At 41.4% G+C, this 8,751-nt stretch overlaps 1 non-coding gene across 1 annotated transcript; it reads left to right on the top strand.

The window, feature by feature from the left end:
- The first annotated feature begins 517 nt into the window (after positions 1-517).
- Trnaf-aaa (transfer RNA phenylalanine (anticodon AAA)) lies at positions 518-593 on the top strand. The gene has a single exon. It is a non-coding gene; the product is annotated as a tRNA-Phe (tRNA).
- Positions 594-8,751: the final 8,158 nt, after the last annotated feature.

The raw sequence follows: 8,751 nt of genomic DNA, 5'->3' as shown, positions 1-8,751 counted from the left end.
GGGAAGATCAAATACATTAATACTTGTAAAGTGCCAAGACCAATGCCTAGCTCGTGGTCAGTTCTCTATCAGTGTTTATTAAATAAATATGAATACAAAAGGGACACTGTGAGGATTGAATAAGAAAACAAAGACAAGTAGTGTTTGTCGAGAAAAGAAGAAAGTCACTGACAGCCCAGGTGATGGAACCCCACCTCAAGTGGGTGCAGAAGAACTAACTCCTAAGTCAGTATAGTGCCACCAAGCTAAGCTTTGTCTTCTCAAGTTCAGTGCGCAGTGGGTCTAGGGGGACTGTGGACCTGCTGTTCTTCTGTTGTTGCTTCCTCTTCCTGTCCCCTCTGGCACCAGGTGATGTCCTTGGCCCATGACTCAGACCAGACTCTGCTTCCCTGGACTCTTCCAGGGGCCTGTGTGGACACAGCCTGTCTTTGTCTAACCACAGACTATAGCTTAAGTCCTGTTTCCACTGAGATAGAATATCCTCCTATTCCTCTCCCACCCTCATGCTGTGTCCTGGGGTTGAGGATGTAGCTCAGGGGTAGAGTACTTGCCTAAAAAGCATGAGGCCCTGGGTTCAATCCCCAGTACCACCAAAGGAAAAAAAAAAAAAACAAAAAAACTTCCTTCTTTGTGGATCACCAAGTCCCAGAAATCCTATTACCTCCACTCACCAGAGAGGACTCTTGGCCAGCAACACCACATGCCCTGTACTGGGCCTTCTCATGGCCACAGGATATATTATTCAGATGGCTACTGATCTTCTTTGGGATCAGCCTCCTAACTAGTTATTTCCTTGAACCCAAGCTCTTCCAACTCACTCATTCAACTCAACTCATTCACTTTGTCTATTCATTAGTTCATTCACATATTCATTTAACTAATGGCAACTTAGTCCCTCTTTCTCTGCCCAGCGTGTAAGGCCAGGGCCACTGATATCGTTCATACAATACCTTTGTGCTCACAGAGCTCACAGCGTAGTCTGAAAAAGACATAACTGACAACACAGAGTAATTAAGTGCGAAGATAGAAATGTACACAAGGTCAGAGGGACTGGGGGAGACTTGCTCTTGTCTGGGAGAAGTAGGGAGGGGTTCACAGAAACAGTGACTTCTGAGAGGAGTTTTCAGGGAGGAAGAGGGTAGGACCAGAATCATTTCAGACTGAAGGGTGAAACCTTAAGGGCAGGGTTGTAGTATGATGTGTGAGAGGAACCTGGAGTGGTAGGCAGAGGTTGGATAAAGGAGGGAGGGGATATAAGGGGAGGGGCTTGAGCTTTACTTTTCCCGTAAAGGAGAGGAATGTGGCAGATCCTGTGTTGTCTTCCAGACCTCTTTCAGAGGAGTCTGCAGTGCAGGCAGAGGTGGGACGGAGCTTGCCCTGTCCTTGGGAGTGCCGTCTGGAGGCAGGCTTCAGCTCGCAGGCCCCTCTAGGATAGAGCCACCTTGTCCAAAGTCATGCCCTTGTCTATCAGGGCAGCCCAGATCCTTTGACTGATGGATGAAAAAGAATAAAGGCAAATACCTCTTGGCTCAATTCAAGAGAACTCAGAAGACCCATTCTGGTTCCAAGGCTTTCTGTGGGGTTGGCTGAGGCTGTCACTTGATCTGTACTAAATCTTACCTTGCCCTTCCTACTTCCTCTCCCCTCTCTCTTAGATATTTCTATCAAGGGCAGCATTACCCAGGGCATAAACTGGGCCCCCTCTAATTCCTCAGGACTGCATTCATGGGAAGACCCCTCTCCAATTCTCCTACTGCGGCCTCTGTCTGTGATCGTTCCAGCCTGGGGGGGTTCTCATGAGGTCACTCTTGCTTGCCACATCATTCAATCCACACCTTAGGCTGTAACTCAGTGGCACTTCCCTCCTTCCAATCATCTAGGAGTCCGTGCTGCTCTGCTTTGCTCTCTCTCCTGCCCCAGAGTCTCCTTTGGGACTCCCATGTTCTTCATCTTTTAATCACTGGTGCTCTATCGTGGGCCCCTGTTTTTCTTGCTTCTCACACTCTTCCTGTAGGATCTCATGCACTGTCCTGACTGCTAATGCCATTGAGATGCTAATAATTCCTAACTCTCTCTCTCTTTTCTAGAAAAGACCTCTCCATGAGTTTACATCTCCACCTGCCTAGTCGCACCGCAGACTCCACATAACCACAATTCCTCAAACTTGTCCACCTCTGCCCCAGCACCTCCCTGTTACACCCCACCCAGTCGCATCCTGGAACTTAAGTCTTTCCCTAACTCCTGTCTCCCTTGCACCTCTGACTAAGCATTAAGTCATCTGCTCCAAACTTGGTTGTGGGAGCCTAGTCAAGACTGCGGGGATCTTGAATGACTGCCTGATGCCATGGGAACCAGAAATCGGAACCCTTTCAGAACCCTGGGAACTGTCCTGCTGCAGGCCTGCCTCCTACCACCCTACTTTTTTCCAGGCTGTGCTAGTGTCTTCTGGAAGCTTCTGTCTACAGTGGCTGTCTCTACTTCAGTTGGCTAATATGACCATCCCAGAAATCTGGGGCTTACACATGCTCAATGCAAGCAGTCAGCAAACAAATCAGCATCTTTCAGGTGCAAGGGCAAGGCTCCAGAAGACAGACATCTTGGTTAAGGGCCCATTCCTGGTCCAGTGAACTCAGGCCAGGAGAGCTGGCCTACGTGGTAGGATGGCCATGAACACTCACTGGGTAGGAGTGAGGTTTGGAAGAGAGTGGCTCATGGGCTGGGCAACTATTTAAGATGTGATTTTTACTGTCCCAAATAATCTCAAATAACAAAAATTCACAAGGGTTATAAAATTTAAGTTTACACTAATATCTAAGTTTTTTGACTGTCTTCCTATCTTACAGTTTGGTGAAACATCATTTAGTAATTAATTTCACCTCATCTCCAACCCATTGTGCTAATTAATAGCAACATGGGGGGGGGGGGCTGTAGTTTAGTGGTGGAGCTCCCGCCTAGCAGCTGGAGGCCCCGGATTTGATCCCTGGTGGTGGTGGAGGTGGGAATTTGCATGAGAGGAAGACGCTATAAGAAAAATATCCTATGAGAGCGTTTCTAAAAATAAGATCTTAATATACATAAAATCAGTATTCTCCTCTATAACCCAAAGTTATTAATTATAACAATGAAAGACCTTTTGACTCCATTTTAATTATTTCTGCAGTTAAATCTGACCTAGAAATTAAAAATGGAAGAGATAATCAAAAGCATCATCCAGTTACTTCTGATAAAAGGAAGTTTGTAACTGAGGCGTAAGTTCTTAGGAATTAATATCACCAGGAAATCTTTGATGGCCCCCTTATGGGTAAAAAATAATAATAATTTTAGAAAATTTATTTTCAGATCCGTATATTGTAACAAAATTCTTAGAGAAACTTTTACTTTAAATCAGTTTAATTGTTAGTCTAGAAAAGAAACAGGTCTAGGAGATGAACCTAGTGCTGACAAGAAGCTGATGAGACAAAAAGAAATATACTGAGAGGCACTTTTTTTTTAAGAAATGAAATTCTGGATTTAGCACCAATGCACTAGCTTTAAAAAATAAAAAAATATCTCTAGGCACACTGTTCAGGAGCTATTTAGATCTTGTCTGAAGTTTTTATGTGTTTTAAACAAAAGCATATTCCTTTGTTTTGAGATATGATTTTTTTGATGCTCCATTTATTCATTTATTCAACGAATATGTTCCTGGCACCAATTATATGCTGTTTAGGTTATAAAGTTGAATGTCAAAAGTCCTTTTCTTCAGGGAGCAGAATATATAGGGTACATTTCTGGAAGCTACATTAAAAGGCATAGATTTACCCTTTGCACTGCGGGTGGGGAAGGTAAAATGGTATGGCCACTTTGCAAAAGGGGATGGCAATTCCTCAGAGACTTAAAGTTAGAGTTCCCATAGGGCCTAACAATTCCACTTGTGGATGAAAACCTCAAAATTGAAAGCAAACCTTTAACTGGCCATTCCTGTTCCAGCATCATTATTCAAAATAGCCAAAAGGTGAAAGCAACCCAAGTTTCCATTGTGGGTGAATGAATAAACAAATGTGTATGTACTTACAATGGAACATTATTTATTCTCTCTCTTTTGTAGAGAGAATTGAACCCAGGGGCAGTTAGCCACTGAGTCACATACCTAGCCCTTTTTTGTATTTTATTTAGAGAAAGGGTGTCACTGAGTTGCTTAGGGTCTAAATTGTTGAGGCTGACTTTGAACTGGTGATCTTCCTGTCTCAGCCTCCCCAGCCACTGGGTTTACAGGCATGTGCCAATGTGCTGGCAGAACATTATTTACTCTTGAAAAGGAAATTCTGAGACATGATCCAATATGGATGAACTTTAAAGTAATATAAGTCAGTTACAAAGGCAAAAATACTGTATGATTCCATTTACATGAGGCCCTTAGAGCAGTCTGCGTCATAGGGACAGAAGGTATTGTGGTGGTCGTCAGGGGCTGGGGGAAGGAGGCATTGGGGAGTTGGTGCTTAGTGGTTATAGAGTTTCATCTTGGGATGATAAAAAAGTTCTGAAGATGGATATGGAAATGGTTGCACAACAGTGTAAATGTAACTGATGTCACTGAACCACATGCTTAAAATGGTAAATTTAGTGTTATACGTATTTTATCACAATTTTTATTTTTTTCTTTCCACATTAAAAAAAAATTGTTTTTCTTTTTTTATGGTACCAGGGACTGAACCCAGGGGTGTTCAATCTCTGAGCCATATTCCCAGCCCATTTTAATTTTTAATTTCGAGATAAGTTCTCACTAAGTTGCTGAGGCTGGCTTTGAACTTCTGATCCTCCTGCTCAGTCTCCAGAGAGCTGCTGAGAACACAGGTGTGCCCTACAGTACCCAGCCCTACATTTTTCTTATTGGTGCATTATAGTTGTACAAACTGACAGGATTTGTTGTTACATGTTTGTACATGCACACAATACACAATATAACCATATAATTTGGCCAGTATCACTCCCCAGCCCTTCCCACTTCCCTCCATACCCCACACTCCTTGGTTCCTTTTCTCTATCTCCCTTTGATTCCCATGAGATCCACCCCCACCTTTCTTTTCCTTTTTCCTCTCCAGCTTCCCCATGTGAGAGAAGACATACGACTCTTAACTCTCTGAGTTTGACTTATTTCACTTAACATAATGGTCTTTATCTAGTTGCAACCATTTTCCTGCGTATGACACAAATTCATTTTTTTCTTTATGGCTGAATAAAACTTCATTGTGTATAAATACCACATTTTCTTTATCCATTTATCCACTGATGGACATGTAGGCTGGCTCTACAGTTTGGCTATTGTGAATTGTGCTGCTATAAACGTGGGTATGCATATATCACTGTAGTATGGTGACTTTAATTCTTCAGGAAAAACACAGAGGAGTAGGTCATGTGGTGGTTCGATGCCTAGTCTTTTGAGGAACCTCCATACTGATTTCCATAGTGGTTGTACTAATTTACAATCCCACCAACTGTGTAAAGGTGTTCCTTTTCCTTCAGCTTTTATCAGTATTTGTATTCTTGATGACGGTCATTCTGACTGGCATGCAGTGAAATTTTAGTGTAGTTTTGATTTGCATCTCCCTAATTGCTAATGATGTTAAACTTTATATATATATATATATATATATATATATATATATATATATATATATATATATATTTGTTGGCTCTTTGTATTTCTTCTTTTGAGAAGTGTCTGTTTAATTCATTTGCCCATTTATTAATTGGGTTATTGTATCTTTTGGTATTCAATTTTTGGGTTCTTTATATATTCTAGATATTAATCCTGTCAGAAGAGTAGCTAGAAAAGATTTTCTTCCTCCCTTTCTGCGAGTTCTCTCTTCACATTCCTAATTGTCTCCTTTGCTGTACAGAAGCTTTTAAATTGGTTATCATCCAATTTATTAATTCTTGGCATCATTTCCTGATCTTTAGGGCTCCCATGGAGAAGGTCATTGCCTGTGCCCAAAAGCTGGAATGTTGATCCCATTTTTTTTTTTTTTTCCCTAGGAGTTGCATTGTTTCTAGTCTGATTCCTAGGTCTTTGATCCATTTGGAGTTGATTTTTATGCAGAGTGAGAGATAAGGTCTAGTTTCATTTTTCTACCAGTTGTCCCAGTTCCATTTGTTACAAAATGCTGTGTTTTCTCCAATGTATGTTTTTAGCACCTTTGTCAAGGATCAGATGACTGTAGATTTAATACCATTTTTTTTTTTTTTTTAAAAAGGAGCAGCTTATAAGAACCTAAGTAATGCTGGTGATTCCAAAAGGGAACATTTGCTTCTTTGAGGGCTTACAAAGGCTTTCTCTAGGAGACCTTTGAGCGTTTAGGAAACACTATGGTGGAAAGGGTCAGAGTCGGGTCTTTGTTCCACTCAGTCACTTAGTAATGGGGTGTCTTTGGACAAATAATGTCAGTTGTATGAAGGCATTATACCATCAGGGTTAGTCATGAGGTTGCTGAACTAGATGACTTGTTTGAATCACAGTTCATTTACTGGAATGGTGACCTTGGTCAATTTATTGAGCATCACTATGTCTCAGTTTCTTCAACAATAAATTGGGAGGTTAATGCCCAGCTCATAGAGTTGTTGTGAAAGTTTAATTAGGTGAAATATGAGAAGCTGTTAGCCTAGTCCCTGCCACAAACTAAGTGCCAGTAAGTGTTATTATTATTATTATTTCCTAAACCTTATCTATAAAATGAAGTTACTATTATTTGGCCTAACACTTGAAGTTTTTTTTTTTTTTTTCATTTTAAAAATTATTTTTATTTTGAGATGGATCTCACTAGTTGCTTACATTCTTGCTAAGTTGTTGAGGCTGTGATCCTCCTGACTTAGCCTCCCCAGGTGCTGGGATTACAGGTGTGCACCACTACGCCGTATGTTAAAACTTGAGTTATTCCAAGAATCATTTGAGGCCCGACAAGGAAGAGCTTCATATGGAGGTTAAGAAACACTATTGAATATAGGTATGATTTGGACTTGCATTTCCACTGGTGGAAAAATGGCGCAAGCAAAGGTCAGGAGATCAAAAAGTGAGGGGGATTTTGGGGTTGATTATAATGTTGGGTGTATGAAAGTAATTGGTAGAGAATAAATTGGAAAGATAGAACTGGGAGAATTTATAGAGGGTCTTCAAGGCTTGGCTAGCTAAGAAACACATTGCCGAAATGGATTCCATAGAACATAGTGGGAAAGAGTAGGCAAGGATTTGACTTGGCTTTGAGAATTAAATTTGGAGAGCGTGTTAGGCTACTTTCAAAATGATCCCTCATAATCCTCATCTCCTGATATCCATATTCTTGTTCAATCCATTCTACTTGCTTCTAATAAAAATAATACAGTGAGAGGGGCTGGGGCTGTAGCTCAGTAACAGAGCACTTGCCTAACATGCGCGAGGCACTGGGTTCGATCCTTAGCATCACATATAAATGAACAAATAAAATAAAGGTATTCTGTCCATCTACAACTACAAAAAAATTAAAAAAAATAATACAGTGAAAGTGATAGAATGTCTCTTCTGAGATTAGATTACAAAAAGACTGACTTCTGTCTTGCTTATTCTTACTTTCTCCCTGGTTTCCTCACTCTGTGGGAAGCCAGCAGTCATATTGAGAGCTATCCAAGGGAGAGGCCCCATGAGTCAAGGGTCTGAGGTCTCTGGCCAATACTCATTGAGGACCTGAAGTCTGCCAACCACCAAGTGAGTAAGGTGGGAAGGGGATCTTCTCCCAGGTGTGCGGTGAGATGACTGTCACCTTGACTGCAGCCTTATTAGAGACCCTCAGCCAGAGACACCCAGCTAAGCTGAGACCAGATTCCCAACACACAGAAATTGTGAGATAATGGATATTATATTGTTTTAAGGCAACAGGTTTTGGAGTTAAGTATTAGACTGCCACAGATCTCTCATACAGATGGGAGTACAATAAGTTTGAAGCACTGGAAGGCTGCATGGGGGAGACCCAGGTATTACGGAAGCTGTTGGAACTCTGAGAGTAGAACAGCAGCTAGAGTTCAAGCCTCAGGGCTGGCTGAGGGGTGAATTAACTAGATTGTTGAAGATGAAAGGGTAGAAAGAGAAGAGAATAAAAACAAGGAAGATGACACAAGAGAAGAGAGAAGATAAAAAGAAGGGAAGAGACAAAGAGGAGAGCTAGACAAGGTTGTATGCACCAGCAGTGCAAGCTACTCGGGAGACTAAGGCAGAAGATCATGTGAGCCTACAGGTTTGAGACTATCCTGGGTGACCTAGAGATACCCTATTTCAAAGGAAAAGACGGTAATTGAGGACACAGGACCAAACCTAGAGATGTGGAGAACTTTGATGATGCATGATTGTATCCACTGTGATGCTTGTTTTAAAAAACAAAACAAAACAAAACAATAGCTCATTGTGATGGGTCTGATTATTAGTATTGCCACTTACAGATGAGACAACTGATAAGTGAAGTCACTTGACCAAAACCAATTAGCCAGTCAATGGTGGAGCTCATTTTTTATTAACTTGGTATAGATTTGGGTGCTCCTATGGGCCCCTCAGGTTCAAATCCAAATCTATCTGATTCCAAATTTGAAGCTCTTTACTGTAGGGTGACAGTGCCTATAACTGTACTCTGTTAGACCCTGACTTTCTTATTAGTTATGATCAGGTTTGCCTACATACACTTTTTGGTGTGTTTCCATATTTCCGTATGTACACAGCACTGACTTAAATAAGATCGAAGTTTATTCCTCCCT

The sequence above is a fragment of the Callospermophilus lateralis genome, chromosome 2 (assembly GCF_048772815.1).
Source record: "Callospermophilus lateralis isolate mCalLat2 chromosome 2, mCalLat2.hap1, whole genome shotgun sequence".
Classification (NCBI taxonomy): Eukaryota; Metazoa; Chordata; class Mammalia; order Rodentia; family Sciuridae; genus Callospermophilus; species Callospermophilus lateralis.
This window is presented reverse-complemented; position numbering and strand designations above follow the sequence as displayed.